Source organism: Triturus cristatus, chromosome 10 (genome assembly GCF_964204655.1).
Source record: "Triturus cristatus chromosome 10, aTriCri1.1, whole genome shotgun sequence".
Classification (NCBI taxonomy): domain Eukaryota; kingdom Metazoa; phylum Chordata; class Amphibia; order Caudata; family Salamandridae; genus Triturus; species Triturus cristatus.
Window position 1 is genome coordinate 264156527 of NC_140593.1, and position 22027 is coordinate 264178553.

Sequence of the window (22027 nt, forward strand, 5' to 3'; positions counted from 1 at the left end):
CAATGGAAAGGCTGTAGCATATCAGTTTTTTTTTAATTCACTACAATTAAATATTGATGAATGAACTATCCACATATCTCAAATTATATTAACAATTTGGAAAGCGCAAAGTAAACACTTTTATGTAATTCTGAAGTGCGACTGAAACAAGGATTGTAAGAGGCTCGACAAGGGCGTAGCTTTGTTAGTGAGATTTGGGGTAGGGGTGTGAATCTCAATTTGACCAACTATAAAATAGATGGGCCAAAGGGCGGAGGGGGAAGATGACCAAGGCTCGGGATGGTCTTTTCAAGTGAGGAACAGGATCAGTACTGACCTGTATTAGGTAGACCTCTGTCTAAAGTGGCATAATGGGGGAAAAGCATTGGGGGGAATTAGGAGTGTGTGAAATTTACTTTGGGGCATATGTATCAAATACCGTTATTGCGATTCTCAAATAGTGATTTTTAGAGAATCGCTATTTGAGAATCGCAAAACAGGATGTAATAAAAAATTCGCAAATATTTTGCGATTCCTTGGCATTCCTTAATTGCGATTAGCAAATTGCGAATCGCAATTAAGGAATACCTTCCCATTCATTCCTATGGGCTAGGAGGCCCATAGGAATGAATGGTAAGACATTCTCAATTTGCGATTCGCAATTACAGAATCGCAAAATGAGAATGGAATTTCAAGGGTGTCAGAGTGTCAAAAGGACACCCTGTTGCACCCCTGAAATATGTATGTGTGCACATGAGGCACTTTGAAAAATGAAAAAAAGTGAATTTTTCAAAGAAATCGCAAATTACCACCAACATGAAGTTGGTGGTAATTTCTTATTCCTTTAGGCCAAATCGCACTTTTTCTGTGCTTCATACATTGCGTTTAAGGAATCGCAATTTGCTATTCCTTAAATGCAATCGCAAAATAGAGAATCGCAAATTTTGTGATTCTCTAATTTGCGATGCCTTTTTGGGATGATACATCTCAAAAGGCCTTTTCCCGTTCGCAAACGGGCCAATTCTGAGAATCGGCCCGTTTGCGAATGGGAAAAGAGCTTGATGCATATGCCCCTTAATTTGCTTTCATGCAGTTATGTGAAATTACAGCAAAATCATGTGAAATGCAGATCTGTCATTTTGCTCTATATTTTAGCATGAACTGCATCCTCAAGTAAATTTTTGGCATGAGGATGTATTTAAACACGAGCACAGTGAACAACTGCAGCTAGTGTGTTTTTATTCCTGTGCGTTCACAATAATGTTTTTCTGGAATTGCACCTTTTGCTGTAAATCTTTACTGCAAATTTCACCATTCGCTGAAAAGCTTTACCACAAATGCCCCATAACTTTGGAAAGTGACATAAAAATTGAATTGTGTAAATTTTGCTTAACATGACTAACACGAAATTCTAAAAATGTCACAGGTGTAATTTAAATTCCACCCAGGCCCAGATGGAATACTACCCCGAGTGAATATGCAATTTCCAAGCATTCGACCCATCACCTTTTGAGTATCTGATTGCCTGTAGGATGTCTAGAAACCTGAGAATGGCACAGCTTTCCAAGCCTACTACTGCAAAGGTTTTTGAATTCCAAACAGAAGTACATTTGCACTCATTGAATGAATAGCTCTATTTGGGTGCAGATTTACCCATTGTTTTGGTAAACCAGTCATTATATATTTAAGCAGGGCCGGACTGGGAACCACAACCGGCCCTGGCAAAGTACTCGGCCCCAAAGCCGAGTACTTTGCCAGGGCCGGTTTTCGGCCGATTTTGTTACAGGGCCGATTTTGCAGCTATGCTGCAAAAATGGCCCTGTAACAAAAACGGCCCCCGGGGGCCCAAAACCGGCCCCCACCGTGCGGCACGCCGGGGGATTGCCCTGTGCCCGCTACGGCCAGTCCGGCCCTGTATTTAAGTTCTCAATCTAAAAAATGAAGAAGTTAAAACCTCTCAGTAAAATGAGAACAACCAGAAACACCTGCACAGATATATGAAAGCCGAGTTATGGCCCCCAGATCCAACTACCAAGCAAGAATGCATTCATTTGGGGGGGTATCACATGCAAAACACCCCTGTGAAGCTACGTTCCTGAGGATCAAAAGAAATCAAGAAACTTTACTTAGTGATGCGTAAATTACAAATATTCGCTGAACCCGATTTCCACACATTATTCTCCCTGGGGTATATATATTTTTACCAGTAAAACTGAATGACAATGCAAAAGTAACGCCCATTTAAACAGAAAATGTGGCATCTGTAAATGACAGTGTGCTACATCATTAGCGCTCCAAAATGCACCGCTAGCGACATACCCCACCCATATCACTCTCTTGCTGGGTGGGCATGGCACATTTTCCATACTTGTTTTTTCTGTGCCTCTTGGATTTTTCACAGTCCCTATGAGTGAAGTGATATGACACTAATGGCAGCACCCCCACTCTGAAAGTTGTTATAGCACCACTGTATTGCTCTTTAGTATCACTGACACAAACAAACCTTTTAGGGAATACATCATCTCAGAACACAACAGAATTTACAGATTTGCAATCTGTTACAATTTGCATCATTCATATTTCCAGTTTTCCAGTTAAATACACCTTACATTTGTGAGTTTTTTTTTGTTCTTTTTTTAAAAAATATCTGCAACAATACAACAAAAAATTCGTCCACTTAAAAGACAATGTGGTGGGTTCATAAATAACCCCTCTAAATTGGGGCAATCATATATGTTTTCTTGATGAAGTGCTGCAAGTGCTCATGAAATGCCGGAATTATTAACAAGATGGCTTCCTGGGCCTGGACCTCTGCATCCCTAATTAGGGCGACCCAGGAGCCTATCTTTGTGAATGAAAAGAACCCAGGAATACTACAGTACAAGCAAACCGAAGCCTCTTTTTGTTACATATGAGCATTAAATATATGTGTTGTAAGCCAAGGGCACTGCACTGGAATAAATGTAGACGTGTGATATGGAAAAATGCAGGTAACCAGCTCTTGAGAGAAGGAGAGAGGAAGGACTAGGATGCGATCAATGCAAAGAAAGATAATGTAGCCTGTGGCTGTGTAAGATCTCCAGAGGCTTTGAAAACGATTCTATCAGATTTCAAGGCTGCCTGGCATTTGATGGGAGAGGATAATGAGCAGGAAGTGAGCAGGGACCTGCAGAGGTGCGAGACAGCTGTGGAGTCTGAAGGTGGGCAGCGCGCTCAGCTGTTAGACAGTGTACATGGGCTGCACCTCCCGCAGTGCAGGCAAGGACATCTGCCTAGCTGCGAGCCTGATGCCTAAGGAACCCACGTTTGTTGTTGGGTGATAATAGGAGGGGCCTGGTGGGCAATATCAAGTATTAAAATGTCACAGTGTTAAGACAAAATCCAGAGATGGATGTTCTAGTGTGAATTCGGCTGCAAAGAGAGGAAAGACTCTAATGAAGGGACGAGGCGCTTATCAGACGACACCACTCAGTGGCAATCTCCATAGCAAGGGGGTGTGAACTGATAGAAGATAGTTTTACTAGTCACAGAAATGATATGTTTGTGAACTTGTGATATCCTACAAAAAGTTCATATTATGTCTCACTATTGTGTATTTTAGTAATAATAAAGAAGAGGCAGGTGGTGTGCTTGGCAGAGGGCCCACCTGACATTTTGCACTGAAACAAATTCCAATTTGCTCACTGTTTAATCGTCTAATTAAACTCAGTCTGTCTGTTTTTGATAACCACGGATAAAGCCATACTATTGTTTTTGTTAAAGTTGCCTGAAGACATGTCTTCCAAACTAAAACACACAATAGGTGGTAGGACCAGAATAACAAGGTGAGATGAAAGGCATGTGTGATAATATATTCATGTGGGAAGGGTAGACAATGCCCCGTATAAAAGCCTGACCAATTCTGTGAGGCATGAAATGATTAAAAATACAGTAAAAGTTAAATTGATGAAACCACCTCCTGGTATGCAAGCATATGTGCCAGCTAATAGCATTCAGAATCATTGTTGATGTTGTTTGAGTGGGAAATTAAGGGCGAGCACCCATGTCTCATTCATGTCTGAGGTTACAAATCTATTGAAGTATTCATATGTTGAGTGATGGAGGCTGGAATTGCAGGCAAGGACAGAATGGAAGACAATGCATTTTCTTCAAATGTCCTGAGTGTGCTGTCCTGACACTTGATATCCTTTGCATGGTGTCTGCTAATTTGTCTACCTGCTCTGGTGTGGAATGTGATGGTGAGTGTGCAGTACTTCATAACGACTAGCAATATCCACTCTAGACTGGGCTAGATGATGTTGGAAAAAAGTGTCCATCAATAATAACAAAGGACTGCAACTCAATCCACACAAGCAGCATTAACTTGATCTAGTTTGACAGCATGTGCATCCGCTCTGTCTGTGCATGATGTTAACCAGCCGCAGTTCCTGCAGGTAAGCGCGGTGGGGCGGTGGTGTGTTGCTGGGGGGAGTCGACAGACTACGGGACAGAATTTATTTATTTATTCTATTTTCCCTATTTCATCATCTTTTCACTTCCCCCTGTGTCCTGCCCCCATCCCACCCCACCTTGCTTACCTGTAGTAGCTGCGGCTCCTGTTAACAAAGGTAAAAATAGACTTTCCCTAACATTTATCATGAATACCTTAATAAATCACTTGTGAAAATAAATGCTCAAAATGATTTAGCATTTCTTAAGGGACCAAATCTCACTTTCGGTCCGTTAAGAAATGCTAAATTACCTTTCCATATGTTCAAAGGCAGATAGGTAATCATAAAAATGTGATTTCTACCCAGTAGAAAGCGCATTCTGCAATTCCGTAAATAGGAATTTGCAAATTGGGATTACCTATTTGCGATTCCTTAAGTGAATGTACAAAGCATTTCCTAAATTCAAAATGGGAATTTAGGAAATGCTATTACCATTGAATCCAAGTTGTTGGCAATCAAGTGCAATTTTAAAAAATTGACCCAAAATGCATTTTTTAAAGTGCCATGTATTCTGCACATGCCCCTAGGGCATTTGCACTTTACATGTGCACCACTTTATAGGGGTGCATCGGGTGCCTATAGGCACCCTTGGTTTTGCATTTCCTCATTTGTGATTTCCTATTAGGAAATGGCAAATTTGGAAATGAAAATCTATTCATCCCTACGAATGGTTTAACATTTGCTAAATAGCGATTTCCTAACAGCAGTTCTTAATATGTATGGATTGCTATTAGGAAATCGCTATTTTAGTACATTCCATTTTACATTTCCTAAATAGGATTTCTTAGGATTCACTATTTAGGAAATGCAAAAACAGATTTTCGTACATATGGCCCTTGGCATCTATATCCTAACCACTTTAATTCACCTCAGTCATGTCACAATCATGCACGCAGGCTACATTTTCAGTCTGATTCTGCATCAAAGGATTGGACGTTTTGTGTACTAGTTCTGTGTCCTATTCTGTAGGTGGGCATGTGCACTTGTACAGCGATGGAAATACAGATGTAAAAAGCTGCACAATGTTCTAGTTGTGTTTTTACATCCTGATTGGATGGGCAATTCCATTGTTCAGTATTATGCCACATTCTGGGCAGATGAACATTTTCAGTGGTCATTGCTGTCCTGAATCCATAGTGCCTGGATAGTTACAATGCTGCAGTTCCATGCTGGGTAACACCTTAGTATTTTTGTACAATTTTGTTTTATAAAAAGAGTATTATCTTAAACATTGTTCAATCAATCAATCAATCATAGGTTTGTTAAAGCGCGACTACTCACCCGTAAGGGTCTCAAGGGGTTGGTGGTGGTGGGGGGGAGGTGCAGTGTCCTGTCCATTAAGGTGGAGGTCTATCGAAGAGCCATGTTTTGAGGTCCCTTGTGAAGTTGGAGAGTGATGTCGTCTGTCTGAGGTGGAGCGGGAGGCCTCCCGATCTGGACTTACTGGTGCGAGGGACCACGGCGTGGGAAAGCAGGGCTGATCGTAAGGTCCTTTGTGGTGCGTGGAATGTGAGTCAGCTGTTCAGGTATGCTGGTCTGGTGTTGTGGAGGGCTTTGTTGCGTGGGTGAGGATCTCAATATAATAATAATCAATCACTTTGCACAAAATATACCACTGTAAAAAATCAATATCCAGTTTATTCAGGTGCCAACATTTCGATATCTGACAATATTTCTTTACTGTACCAGTTCTAAGAGCAGAGTTCATTCATTTGTTTATTTTTTAGTAGTCATCATTCGTAAGTGGGTGGTTAAGGTGACTTCCAAATAGTGATGAGAAAAGATTCTGTGATTAGGGTTGCTACACATATTTGTATGTCTTCAGACTCTGTGGTTCCTGATAGACATCCAAAAAGGGCATACATTGAATCAGCTTCCACTTGTCAGTTAAGTAATCGAGAAAAATATGTAAAGTTGTTCCACGAAAATCTGTAAGTTGTGGACAAGACTAAAACATGTGTGTACAGTTTCCTAGAGGGGGGGGGGACACATATCAGGCAGTTCGGCATTTTGCTTGAATACATTTTGTAAAGAAAGTACAATATCAAAAACATTTATTACAAACTAAAATATGCAAAAATAGTGCACTTCAAATATGAAAAATCATATAATTGCATTTATCCCACTAATTTCCTGTTTGAATGATACCCGTCTCTGTTTGCCATCTGGCAGAGACTTTTACAAAACTGTTTTCCATGTGACAAAAATTTGTATCATGTGCCAACTTTTGGATCACCAGCCTAAGGCCAAGCTCAAAAGTGATTTTCCTTTACTCCTGAAGCATGAAAGAGATAGCCAAGAGATGGTAAAAAAAAGGGTCGTTGAGCATTCACTACTAATTAGCTCCCCACGAATTGAATCCTATCTCTCATTCTATTTTAATCAAGCAAAGATGTTTTATTTGATTAGGTTCAGAATGGGTATTGCTCATTTACTGGTATCGTACCCACGTGATGCATATTGTGATGCCAAATTAGAACTGTGTCCATGTAATTCAATTTCTGCACAAAGCACCTTGCACTTTATGTTTTTTTGTAAATTGTATCTTAACCCTAGACGCACTTTTTTAAAACCATTATTAAGATGTTTAAATATTAGAAAGTGTCAACCTGCACTATGTCATCTACTTCTTCTAAATAATGAATTCACCTGGTCTATAAGTATATCTCCGCTGCAGTTCGACTTCGTAATGTTGTCGGAAAATGAACTCTTGGGTATCATTCACATTGGTTAAAATCTTAATATGCATATTATTGTTAAAATAATGTTTTATTTGTTCTTTTATGGCTGTCATTAAGCCGAATAAAGATTTTTGACTGACTGACTGACTGATCACCAGCCTCAAGTAACTTTCCCAATATTTAATGGTGTATATGCTGTCCGGTACAGATGACTTGTAAAACAACGTCTTCAGCTGGTTAAATGCAAACCATAACCATCTCTTGGAGCAAAGAGTAAACCCCTTTTCAGGTCTCGCCTAGCGGTGCAGCACATGCGCTGCTCGTTTTGCTAGGCATGCAGTATACACTATAGCGGGGGGAGCTCCGCCCACTTCCCATCCATGTTTTTTATTGGCTTAAATCAGAAATGCTGCATTCTGATTTGTTTTCGGCTTGGTTTTCCCTCCCCCTGACGGCCATGTTGTCATTTTTCTCCTTCCATGGCTATCGGCCCCTTTACTTTAAAAACTATTTGTTCTCCTGCCCCCCCGTTCCCTCTTGCAGTCCGTAACTTCTCTGCCCACCACCACCCCCCACTCCCGATCATGCCTTCTTGGATGCCCGCACTTTTGTTTATAATGCAATAGGCCTCGCGTAATACGAGTCCTATAGCATTTTTAAAGGCTTGTTTTCTCCTGGGATTGGCTGGCTGAATTCGCACTTTATTTTGCCTGACCTGTCCAGCAGCCGGCATGGAGACGCTCCTGCGCACGACGAGGAAGGTGTTTGCCAGGACCCAGACAGCCACCGAGCAGAGAAGGAAGAGAAGCGCACTGCGCCTGAACACCCACATACAATGTTAATGTTGTATACTTGTAAAGCGCACAGCTGCCCCAGCAACGGGGCGTCCCGGCGCTGTATACCGCTGGGGAACCCATCCTGGCTTTCCCTGTGAGATGGTCCCTACTGGGCATCTCCAAGGTGAAGACAAGCATCCCCGGCGCTGATGGGGCCGTAAGTGGAGATTAAGCAAGCTATTGCCCAGAGTTGCTGAGTGGGATCCATGGTTAGAGTAGGCACCGAGGCGAGAATTATCGAGTCCGCTGACCTTGGCCCAAGACCCTGCCATGTTGGGAATCGAACCCTGGTCTCGGACCGACCTCTGCTTCCGGGTCTGCCACCTCTAACCAGTGAGCCACACCACATGTGAGCGCTGCTTGTCACCCGACAGAGTGGAGAATTTGTCCGGGCGTGGCAGGTGATGAAGATGGGCTCAGCTCTCTGGACCCGCCCCTCTGTTCTTAGTAAACATCTCTAGTATGGCCCTAGGAGGCCAGTTAGTAAGGTACCCTCCCTAAACCCCCCCCCAGCGTCAGTTATTTGTTCCCGTACGTAGGTGTTGCAGCAAGTATAAGAGACGTCAGCTTCTGTGCGCTTCCAGCAACCCTAGATTATGCCTGAGGTAAGGAGGGCGGAGGGTGCGGGATTGTTTCTGGCTCACCCTCGCGCCTTCCTTCCATTCTATGCCCCAGACAGACTGCACACCATTTTCTTGCAGGTTTATATAGTGCAAACTAAAACCCGAAGGTATCGGAGTGCTTTACACGACCACCCGTTACATTACACAAGGACAAATTAATTTTCGGTAGGCACCGGGAGATTACATGCCATGCCCAGATGTGGAGCAGAAGCAGAGATTCGGGGAGCTCTGGCCATTACGCCACATCCTCTCCCATCCACCCATTCATATTCTATCTGAGCCTATCTTATACATGGCAACATTTAGGAAAAGGAAAGTGGCATATTAAAAAAAACATAATCGGGAGAACGTATTTCCCCCATTGACTGTTCATAAAAGTGGCAATTACAGACAAGAGGCAGCCAAAAAATCGGGAGGCGCCCGCTCTATCGGGCCTTTTGGCCTACATGCTATCTCTCAACTTGTTTGACAGTGTTTTGTGTTTTTGTTATTGCTGCACTTGATGACTTCAACACCTTTTCTATGGTACATATATAAATAAATGGAATCTAAACTACCAGGTTCAGAAAACCTGGGGTAGCAGGTCAGGGTTAGAGATTTGGTGCCTGCGGGGCGACCTGGTGCTGACTTTCATGGGGCCTCCAGTGCTAAAGCCAGCCCTGGGTGTCACACTGCTGCTGAAGAGAGACAATGGTGTTTGAGAAACAAGGAAGAGACTGTCACCTAGAAACCAACCTGGGGAACCAGTTTCGACTCTCGGCGTTGGCTCAACGCCCCCTAAAATATGAATGTGACCTTGTATAATATAACTGGTGCATATGTAAAGTGCTACAATAACCCTGTGCAAAAAATCATAGAAGGAGGAAAGGGGTTCTAGCGCCATTACACTGGTAGCGCCTACTTGTGAAGAAGAAAAAAAAGCATTTGCAATGCAATAGGTCTCGCAGTTACGAGACTTTAAGCCATTGGCATTGTAAATCAACATGCCTTTTATTTATGTTTCAAGAAACAAAACACAAATAAAAGGCAATGTCATTTAGAGTGCCAATAGCTCAAACTTGCGTAAATGCGAGACCTATTTGCATTGCAAATGCTTGTTCCACTTGTTGTGATTTCCACTTTTTGACTATGGTAAATCCTGTAATTAACAAAAGGCACTCCTTTTCCATAACTAGTACTAAATACTGACGAAATTACTCTACAGTCATCCAGTCTGGTAGGAGAGCTAATGTATTGGATTTCGAAGACGTTAAAATTGCCCTTTGTATTTAGAAATTTGAAAATTCATCTTATATCCGACTTTCTGCGACCTTAGGATATCTACTAGGGCATGGCATGTTTGGAATAGTGTTGTTGAACATTATATCAATGATGGAATTATCATAACTGTGCTGCATATATAGTTATCTATTTTAATAGGTTGCAAAGGCAGAGTTAGAGTAATAGATTGTTTATATTTCCAGGCAGATGTGCAATGCTGGTATTGTTGGATCTATCTGCAGCGTTTGACACGGTCTCCCACGAGATCCTCCTATACAGATTACTCCGGATAGGAGTGACGGGGACCGTGTTGAATTGGTTTCAGTCTTTCTTGGAAGGGAGGTCACAACAGGTTACTCTACACCCCCATGTTTCTAGTTCTAGATCTTTGGCGCAGGGGGTGCCACAGGGCTCGGCATTGAGTCCGACGCTCTTTAATGTCTATCTCGCACCCCTCGCTGCCATCATTGAGAAATGGGGTGTGCGAGTTGTCTCGTATGCAGACGACACGCAGCTGATTTTCTCTTTTAAGGAAAATAGTGACACAGCTTTCACCAACTTTAAGCAATGCCTATTAAATATCTCCTCCTGGATGACTGAAAATTGTCTTAAGTTAAATGCTGATAAGACGGAGGTCCTATTTTTTAATCAACCTTCTCCTCCCCGGACGGAGCTGTGGTGGCCAGCAGAACTGAACCCGCCCCGACACCGGTAACGGCGGCAAGGAACTTAGGGGTCAGGTTTGACTCGCAACTGTCTGGCAAGGCTCAAGTCCTGCATATCTCCTCCCAATGCTTTTGGAGATTGAAGACACTTAGAAGATTCTTACGCTTCCTTCCTATGAACTGTAGGAAGGCAGTGGTGCATGCCCTTATCACCTCCCAACTCGACTACTCCAACAGTTTGTACATTGGCCTTCCGGATTATTTGATGGGTAGACTGCAGCGTATTCAAAACGCTGCAGCAAGGCTTTTGAGGAATGTGCCTTTACGGTATCACATCTCGCCTCATCTGCAAAGCTTGCACTGGTTACCGGTAAGGAAAAGAGTGAAGTTTAAGGCCCTTGTCTTGGCTCATAAAGCAACGAGAGGGGTTGGCCCCCGCTATCTGAAACAGAGACTCCAGAAATATTTCCCCCCTAGAACTCTTAGATCCTGCAATCAAAATCTTTTAATCATTCCGCGGTTTAGAACGGCTAGGACAGGTGATCGTGCGTTCTCAGTGAAAACGGCAATGTTATGGAATACCCTACCCAATGATCTTAGACAGCTGGATAGGGAACTTCCGTTCAGAAAGGCCCTCAAGACTTGGTTATTCAGAATGCCTTAGAGACTGCTGCTTTCCTCTCCTCACTTTATCCCCTGTGCCTGTAGGACGCTAGCGCCGGGACTCTTCCGTTGGAAGTAGCTGTCGCGCTCTATAAATATATAAATATATAATATATGGAATTATCATAACTGTGCTGCATATATAGTTATCTATTTTAATAGGTTGCAAAGGCAGAGTTAGAGTAATAGATTGTTTATATTTCCCAAACCACCTATTTCTATGTTTGACGCAAGCAGTTAAACTCACGGCTGATATAACTGCACTTTGTTCTATCTTGTATTGAGTTCAGCCCCAAGAGGAAACACATCCAAGCTGTAACTTCACCAAATAGCTACAAGGCTTGAAAGCACACTTAAGCCAGTTAAGTGGACGGAAAGTTACATGTATAATAATACAAGGGACAACACCTAACAAGGTCTGCAGGGAGATAACCCAAAGATACCCTAACAAACAAGCCCATCGTAATGTATTATTCAGTAGATTGTCAGCATAATCCCACAATATATGGGCATCAGCAGCAAAACAAGAAGAGCACAAACCGTCTGATACTGAACACTCCATATTCTCTTTTACATTATATTACTTGTTATTTTTATAGTGCGCGTCTATCCCTGGAGTGACTTTGCAGCTCTTGCTTTTTATCCGGTTGATTCCAAGACAGAGCACTGATGCTTTGTCAGACTGCCTGCAGGCCAGAGCCAGCATGTCTTGTCAGTTGCAAGCCCTAGCCTTCATGAGTGGTTGGAGGGTACTCTCTACATAGGAGCATGATATTGTGAGTGAGGCTGAGAAGGGTGTGGTTCAACCCTGTGCACAGGCATTGAGAGGAGAGTAAGGACTCTTATATGTGATGCTATCACTCAAATTGTTCACAAAATTCTCTTTGAATAGTTAGACTTAAATAGAACATGATGACCAGGATAGCTACAATACTATCTTAAAAAATAATACTAGCTTAATTTTAACAGGCTAATCACTGCGTATATCTAAAGCAGCAACATGCTTTGCATCTCCGTTGATTACAAAGCTAACAGAATCCTACACATTTTTAGTCACAAGATGGAGATCTTAAATGATGATGTAGGCTTTGTTATTCATCCTTCATACAGATTGAAGTGCCGTACTAAGCAACACCACTGTTACTCCATTACTTAAAAATATTCAAGGGTCCTTCTGACCTAGGCAATTATTGGGCATTTTCGAATCTCTTCCAGCCATACTAATATGGTGTGAGATAGTTACCCAGCTGCAGAATTTCATTGATGCCAATGAGGATCAGACACCTAATACATCGCTATTAGAAATGGGGGTCTCTAGTTGGTGATGGTTTGCACCTTTGTCCAAGTGGGGACCCTTGCTTCTAGTTAGGGTAAGGGAGTTACACCCTTAGACAACCCCAATACAACCCCTTGATTGCTTGGCATGAGCAGTCAGGCTTATCTCTGAGGCAGTGTGTAAACATTTGTGCACACACACAGTAACACACTGAAAACACTACAAATGAACACTGTGACTACTCAGAAAAAGTGTAGGGCAGCTCTACTCAATACAAGATCGCTTCAGAAACAAAAAACCTAATATTTGATCTGCTTAGGAATGAGGATCCAGATGTACTCTTTCTTACAGAGACATGGCTGTCGGTTACTGCCAATCCCATACTAGCAGTAGCCACCCCTACCAACTATAGAATCCTTAGGAAGGACCGCAACTCGGTTGAGGCGGAGGGATAGCAATCATATTAAAACAAGATCATGAATGCGCCTGTTTTGAGCTAGGAGGCCTCCACGAGATCGAAGCTTTAGGTTTCTGCCTCACCCTCTTGCTGAATCCGTCATTAGCAGGGGTCCTTGTATACAGACCCCCTGGCTCTGCCAGCAAGTGCCTCCGCTCACTGGAAAACGCACTGACACCTTGGGCAATGAGGTATACAAATTTCATTGCTTTACAGGAGATTATGAGTCCGCTGAGACTGAAACAACAGCCAAATGGGTGGGTTTTTGGTCCCACCCATTTGGCTGTACATACTCTTGATCAGGTTTTTTGCCAATTTGAACTCAGTAACTACTCTGTCTAATCTTCTCCCTTGGACATACCACTATCTTATCTCTATCACTTGGTCTCAGATGTGCAGTAAGTCGCCCATAAGAAGTAGTGGTCCCTCCACGTATCAGGCCTATCACAGACTACAATCGGCGGCCATTAATCAGGCCCTGTCTTCTTCCCCCCTGGTCATGACAGGGAATGTAGAGTGCAACACCGTCCTTCTAAATAACTGGATCTGTGAGATGGTGAACGCACAAGCACCTATTAAAAAGTCCTCTCAAACAAGATCTTGCCCAATGGCCCCTTGCTATAGTACTGAGCTTAGCCTCTGTAAAGGCCATTGCAAGCAGCTGGAGAGAATATGGAGACAAGAGTACTCCACTAATGATTAAATTGCTTACAAAGCTGCACTAAAGCAAGTGAAACTGCGCCTTGCTCCCAAAAATGTTTTTGATACTAGGGTTATGGAAGCGGACAACAAAGCAAAGGCTATTTTTAAAATCGTTGATTCCTTTCTGCGTCCTGTGGTCTCCTCGAGAGCCTGCACCCCATCTATGGATTGCTGCAAAGAGCTTGATCCATTTTTTCATGAAATAATTATGTCACTTCAAAAAGGTTTTGGGATCCCAGCACCCTCTTTCCAGAACCAGAGGCTGAGATTAGCTCCCCCTCCCCTTACGTATGCCACCATAGACGCCTTCACCCCTATCCCCCTTGCTCAGTCCTTAGCAGCACTAAACAACCTTAAATCCGGCTCCCCCTTTATCCTTGCCCTATCACGTTTCTAAATAGGGTGGCACCAGTGATTAGTCCCTCTATAAACCATATTTTCAACTCTTCATTGGCAATAGGGGTAGTTCCCTCTATGTGGAAAAAGGCGAAGGTCCTGCTACTGCTAAAAAAACCTAAGGCAGACCCTAAGCAAGCAATAAACTATAGGCCTATTTCCCTTCTTCCTGCCTTCTCCAAAATTCTGGAGAATTAAGTTAATCATCAACTGTCCATATATCTGGAAGCGAACGGTATTCTTCACTCTATGCAATCTGGCTTCCGTCCTCAATGTAGCACTGAGACGGCACTCATGGAAGTGACGGAGCACATCCGAAACATCCTTGACAGAGGAGGCAAAGCAATACTGATATTGCTTGACCTCACAGCAGCATTTGACACGGTACCACATCTCAAGCTGCTGGAACGATTACATGAAATAGGAATCAGACATCAGGCTCATTGCTGGCTGGAATCTTTCCTGAACGGACAGTCGCTGAAAGTCTGTCTGCCACCTTTTACAGCTCATGCCAGGCCCCTGCTCGTGGGAGTGCCACAGGGGTCGGCTCAAAGCCCTACGCTGTTTAACATTTTCTTGACACCCCTTGTAACATTGGCAGAGTCTCTGGGCGCTACGAGCATCTCGTATGCAGATGACACACAGCTGTTGTTTTCATGTGATAAATTCTCAGACTTAGATGAGAAGAAGATTTCCGATTGTCTTACCAATGTCTTTCAGTGGCTGGAGTTGCATCACTTAAGATGCAACACGGATAAAACCGAGATTGTGACCTTTGGAGCTGTCTCTCACAACTTTGTGGCAGACTGTTGGCCAGGCATTTGGCACCATCCGGGACCCCTGAAAAGCTGTGTCAAGAACCTACAAATTAAAATTGACAGCTTACTCTCTATTCTCCCGCAGATCCAAGCCTTGACAGGGTCGTGCTTCAGCATGCTCTGCATGCTGAAAAATGTTTTACTGCTCCTCACTGAGGCTGCGGGTAGAAAGGTGGTACAGGTTCTAATCACATCTAGACTAGACTACGAGAATGCTCTGTGCCGGGGTCTCCCCGACTATCTTTTTAACAGACTTCAAGTGTTACAGAATGCTGCAGCAAGACTTCTGCTTGCTCTCCCTCCTAGATCCCACCTGACCCCCCACTTAAAGGCCCTCCATTGACTCCCGATGAAACAAAGGGTGACGTTTAAAGCCATGGTCCTTATGCACAAGTCCTTGAACAGGGCAGGGCCATCATATCTCAAAGAGAGAATTAGTTCTTATATCCCGCCCGTACTCTTTGCTCTTCTTTGGCTCACATGGCAAGGGTCCCTCGAATTCACCATCTCCGTATGGGTGGGAGATCCTTTGCATATCTTGGTCCTCTTGCCTGGAACAGTGTCCGTCCCTACTTGAGACTGATAGACAGTCTAGAATTGTTCAAGAAGAAACTCAAAACTCGCCGCTTTAAAAATTAGTAACCCACCTGCTTCTTTCCCCCCTCTGCCAGTGCCGGGACACTCCTTTGAGTAGCCGCGCGCTTTATAAATGGAACAATAGCAAATCTTTATCTAAACACAAGACCAAAACGACAAAAATCCATCATACATATATCGAAATATCATCAAAAATAGGTTAGTCCGTAAAATAAGGCTCGTAGCAACAAATTGCTTCACCTGGGGCTGTTAGGATGTCGTGAAAGGTGTAAATCATAAAGTACGGCACCGACCGCGAGGTGCACAGCATCTGGCCCGGAATCACACGGACCTCAAAGAACAGTACATTGGCAAACCATGAAAACAAAGACGGTGCACGGTGTTGGGGAGGTGATGCTTTGTTGGCGCTAGGTGGCGTCGGTTCCTTATGACCACAGGGTAGGTGAGTTCCTTACTGTGATATCGCTGTGGCTTCGACGGATTTGGGAGGTTACATCAGGTATCGACTCACTAGGATGAGCCATAGGCATCATTGAGGTCGGGTCTGCAGTGCGAGTCGGGGCAGTGCGTCGTGAACGTCAGAAGTGGTGTCATCAGCTCTAGTGCAGGCAGCGACCTCGGTGATGGTTTCAGAGTCAGTACGGCGTGGCATCGACAGGTGTCGGGGCTGCGGTGCAAGTCAGGAAGGTGCATTGTGTACAAAGGATGGCTTAGCAAGAAAATGCCAACTTTCTGAAAGTGTTCAAAGCATTGCAACTGCAGATTTAATAATCTGTTGTGGGAGTTTTCCAAAAGGCCTAAATTTAGGCTCCAAATTCTCCATTCGTCCAGTGCTTAGTTTGTAAAAGAATGAGCGACATTGCCCAAAGCTCTGCTTAGAAGGCCACGGTCGGAGCTAGTGAATGTCAGTGCACCGAATGTGGTTGCTGCCTCTTTATACACTACCAGGCACTGCGTGTCCCTTTATTTCTCTCTTTCAGGTGCCTTTTTTTCTCACTTTATGATGCTGTTCCATCATTCTGTTCCTCCTTCTTTCTCTTTTGTTTGTTGTCCCTCTCTTGCTCTCTGGTATTGTCTGTTGAGATATAATAAGTGCCGGTCCTCAAAAATGAGTGCTGTTGGGCCCCATCTGCAATTACTGTCTCAAATTAAGCACACTATGCCTTCGCAAATTGCAACAGTTGTCAATGTTATGTACTACCAACAGATTAAAACCATAATGGCCTGTCCTCTCAAAGACCAGGTTGATTTTATTTTTAATCACAACTTAATTGCACGATTAACCTCTGAGTGTAGCAACTTTCCTACCTTTCATGACATAGGAGCTCCAAAGTGTTGAATCTAGAGTAGTAACTAGGACCAGCAGACACAATCCCATTTACATTCTAGCAATGATTTAATTAGATTCATTTCCAGAAACATTATATATTAAATATTTGTGTATGGGCCACAGGGCTATCAATGCAATTGAGACACAGTATTTCATTCAGAATGCCAGGTTTGATAGATATAGAATTGTCAATTGCAGATTCTGTCTTAATGCTGGTTCCTTAGTAGAACTGATTAAACTTTGAGCTTTGGGTCATTTTGAATCATTAACACTTCAGTAAATGCCTAAGGCTTGGCTGAACATCTTGCAAATATATGTTGCAACTTTATTTTAGAAATTGATAAGCAACAATGTTTAAACTGCAAAACATGAAATAATATGTTGCAATTTAACAAATTGTATGATAAAAGATTTGGAAGACATGCTAAATATGCTAGGATCAGTATTGAAGTGCATCCTCATGTTACTGCTAATGCTCACAGACTGACAGGCAGTACCTTGACTAGATACAACATTTGAGGGTAGTTTTCTTCCCACACTCATGTCATAGCAGAAGAAGCAAGTATGCAAGTGCTGACGATGACAAAGTGAACTTCTAGAAAGACAGAACATACCCTAAAGGTGGTATTAGAAGGAGTAAATGGAAGGATCAGAAAAGCTAAACTATGCTGATAAGTCACAAAAGTGTGCGAAACGTTGGATGATGAGTGCTCAAGGATGTTGAATCTATGTAGAAGTAACTTTGGGCCAAATGTATCAATATTAGGAATAGAGATTACCTAATTGCGATTTTCTGCTAATTGCAATTAGGAAATCACTATTCCTATTGTATGACACTCTTAGATTTTCAGTTAGTGATTCCTAGTGGACCGCAAATAGACCTACCTCAGGAATATTAATGAGGTACGTCACAATTTGAGAGCCATTTGGAATCAACACCATCACAGGGATTGCGGCCTGCTGAGGTCAACAGACCACCATGTCTGTGATTGCTTTTACATAAAACAGTCTTTCTTTTTTTTAAAATGCAACCAATTTTCCTTAAAGGAAAATGGGATACCTTTAAAAAGAAAGTTTCATTTGTAAAATGTTTGTTTGTTTAAGAAGACACAATGGTCCCAATAACCACTGCCTTCTCTTAAACTATTTTATTTCAAATTCACAGATGGAAATGAGTCCCAAGGGTACCCCTTCCCATTGCCAAATCATTACCACTACACTTTGGTAATCAGTAAATTATTAATGTTTTGCGACTGGAATTTGGTTACAAAACATTAATACATACCATTTCGATTCAGTATTTGGAAGGGAATCCATTCCAAATACTGAACCAGTATTTGGTCGCAAACCAAAATTGTGATTCAGTAACATACTACTGAATCGCATTTTGGGTTTGATACATACCAAAATGCGTTTTTGCTGTTGCAAACAGCCCAGTTCTGTGAATCAACTTGTTTGTGACTGGAAAAAATCTTGTAACATGAGGCCCTTTGCTACTACAGAAAAAAACTCACACATCAACTGTATGTACGAAGCAAAGCATCATTCCTCCATTGATATATTGATGAGACAAAAGAGTTAAATAGTATTGGACTATTGATCTACTTGGGTTTTTTAACTCCATTGACATGATTGATTCTTCACAGACAGTGGTCTATAGAGAAGAAACATTTGAAAATATTTTAGGCAGCTGTCTCCAAGGAAACCTCTGATATAAGTTCAGCCCATGGCTGTTACAGATATGTGACAACTGCCAGACCTCCAACCTGCCAACCATTAGTACATTTAAACTCTGAAGACACTGATTATGATTACGACTGTAATATTATTGATAGTGGCAGAGGTCCAGCTTTCCTGACAATCAATGTTCTGAAGACTACCTGAGTTTGTTAGACCATGGCACTGGTTCATGTTTTCAATACTATATTGAGCATAGGACTGTGATACATCACTACCAGAGCTGGTCCTCAAAACAGTATTCTCCTGACTCCCACAGACTACCCACCAGCGGCTATGCACTATCCCCTGGCAAAAATGGTTTGCAACAATATATTTTGATGAATTTAACTATTGTATTAAGGGCAAAGTAGCCTTTCCTCTGATGCAGATTTGGTTTGGTATAGAGATGTCAAGGATTCTCTATGCACTGGTACTGGTGCTATTGGCTTGCAAAAGAATGAGTGTGGTGTGGTGTCACTGCACAGTGTATATAACTGAACTTCTGGCTTCTCCAAAGCTTTCAATATGGTTGATTAAGCAATGTTATGGAGCAAACTTTCTAAACTGGGGTTCCTTTACCACTGATTAACAAGCTGGGTATATTGAAAAAGTAATAGATGGTCTGTGATAATGTCAAATGAAGTATGGAGATCTCAATCACTCACACTTTAAGGGTACAGGAAGAGTGCGTTATTGCACCCCAGTTGACCATATCTTAATTTACAATTATGCCCCAGCCAGACATCAGTGATGTATGTATTAACAATTCCTTGGTGTATGCTTAAATTATTCAAAGAAGAGTGAACTGCATCAGTTTCAATTCCAGAGTCTCACGGTTGTTATTCTGAAAACCCTAAACCCTTAAATGGCACCAGAAGTGTATATCCTCCCCATCCCTTTTAAGTTAGTATCAAAACTACAAACTTGTGTCATAAAGGTTTTCCATGGCAGGTGGAAAACTGCCCTAACAAAAGATATGAGTGTGTTCCCAGGTCAATAAACCAAAATATATTCACTTATATGTAAAGGAAGTTTTGAAGAATTAATCACAAAGAAATGTACTAACCTTTAGGGACAAATGTCTTTTATAGAAAACTGCAAAACACAACATAAACCAGTATATCAAAATGACTCGAAGTAGCAGTGGTAGGTTTTATGTCAGAAAATTGACAAATGTCCTATATTTATGATTAGGAATTTTGAATTCTGAAAAATAACTAAAAAGGGTACATCTTTGGCACGAGGAGTTTCCTCATCTAGACTTACTCTATTGTATAGCACACACGGATATACCAAAATTCTTCAATTTTAAAGAGTTATTTGGAAAGCAGTCATGTAAACATTGCACGTTCCAGTTACCTCTTAGTACCACAGTGATCAGTTTATATTGTTTTTAGAAGGTTGTTGAAAAATTAAACTTATTTCTGAGCATTTCACATATGTTTTCTCTCAAATATGGAATAGCATGTGAGACATGGCATAGAGATTCATCAAGTTGTTTGTTCCAAAATGATATGTTTTTGCCTATAGGACTGCATACATATCATATTTACATTTGCTGTTTAGTAGATATCTTGGTAGTTACTGCATAGCTATTTGAAATGTAATGTGATTATTTATTTAGTACACACCCAGCCATAGAAGACAGTGGGTCACTATACAAAGCCGGAACATGGATTTACCAGGAGAAGGGAAAAAGATAATGATGTAGAGAACTCAGCAAATCTTGGCAATTTCAGTTGAGCACTGATAGCAAATGGCATGTGTGTTCAAACCACCAGTGGGAAGTTTATCACTTATCTAGGTGTTTCTATGAAGAAGTAAACTCAGTGGATGTTTGTGGGAATGTGGATTATTAGTTGAAGTGGTTGGTAGTCCTCTTCAAGTAATAATGACACTATTCCTTACCAGGTCCATATAGGTCCCAATAATTTAGATCTGAGCTTAACCCTTGGTGGCTGTAACACAGAACAGCCAGGTTTTACTTTGGAGAAATATGTAAATCATTTAGTACGAAAACAGTTACAAAGTAGGAAACATACCACAATAAATCCCCACTGCAATATATAAAAATAGAGAAAGTGTTAATGAGCAAATAGACAACAAAATAACAAAAACTAGATATCAGGAACTGGAGATATGATTTTTCAAAGTTTTCGTTGTTTCTAGCATAAAAAAGTGAAAAGTGCCAACCATGGTTAGCAGATCATGTAGGCCGGGTCAAATTCAAAAGTTAAGGCAAACTAAGGTGGAGTCTGAGTCAGATAGAGGGATCAGATTCAGTCTGGTGGAAAGTTTGCCTTCTGATTGTCATTTTCTTTGAGACAATGCATGTCTAAGAGGCCATCAGCTAGTCCAGGTGCCAGCTGGATCTGAAGAGAAACTCATTGACGTCGGCTGGCTGAACTGCAGGACCTAGATGGAAGCCTTGGCATTGGCAGGAAGTTGGAGTCTCACAATATTACAAGTGAGAAAACTCTGAGCAGGCAAAGTCCGAACATTAGGCCCATGAAAGTTTTGGAGGCGGCAGGGAGCTGCTTGGCATCGGTCCCAGTGAAGTCCTCTACATTTTGACTTAAAAATGTTTTTGGAAGTCAGGATCCTTTCAGTAGGGCAAACCAGCAAATAGAGTCAGACTAGCAGTTCACCATTGGCTGCTGCAGTCCTGTGATAGCCTCTGTTTTTTTGCTAAAAATCCTTGAAAAGGTTTCTACATTAAAGGTCAAGGCTTGATAAGATGAGTACACACTGACACTTATCCAAGGGCTCCAGGACCTTAGGTACACCACCTTGGGGTCAGGACTCACTCCATTGAAGCCACCAGCAGGTCCAGGGCAATTCCAGTTTAAACTGGTTAGCTGGGCTCTATAGGAAGGTAAGCTTCTTGTCACTTGTGTCCTTGTAGACTAACAGGAGGTCAGCCAATTGACTCCTGAAGTCCACTTCTCAGTCCTGGGTACAAGTGGGAGTGGCTAAAGCTTTTGTGGTCTCTCTCCACAGGTTCAGCAGCAGGTGCAGTTCTTCTTCTTTCTTCCACAGGTCCAGCAGTGTTCTGAAGGAGGTACAGGGGTGCCACCTTTATGTCTGGCATTAGCTTGTGAACGTTGGAAAATGTTCACTGGGGCAACCCTACAGACTTTGACATTGCTTCCCGAGGGTTTTGCCCTAACCAGTCCCACAGTGTCATGCTCTCCCAAAATCCAAGAAGGCAGAATCTTTCTTCCCCTGCTCAGAGCTCTGGGTACACCCCTGATGAGTAGGAAATGAGGAACTATCCCTGCAAACCAGTCCGGAACCAGGTTTTTTCCCCACTGGGATTGGTGCCACTCTGGCTACCCAAACAATGCCATGGGCAGTCCTAAGCATGAGTTACACCTGCTTATGTCAGGGGATACCCCTCGGAAGCTTGTGCACTTATTGGTGACATTCCACGGGGCATCCTGTCAAGAGGAGTTCATGCCTTCTCCCAGCCAAGACCCTTGTGTTGCCTTTGCTGGGAGCCATTCACAAGTCTCATTGGGCTGCTTGGTGATAG

The 22027-nt window shown here is 42.4% G+C and overlaps 1 protein-coding gene across 2 annotated transcripts in view; it reads left to right on the forward strand.

Moving 5' to 3' along the window:
• The window catches only part of LOC146789297 (calcitonin gene-related peptide type 1 receptor-like), a 2166593-nt gene that overhangs the window by 1016382 nt on the left and 1128184 nt on the right, over positions 1-22027 (forward strand). The window lies entirely within an intron of this gene.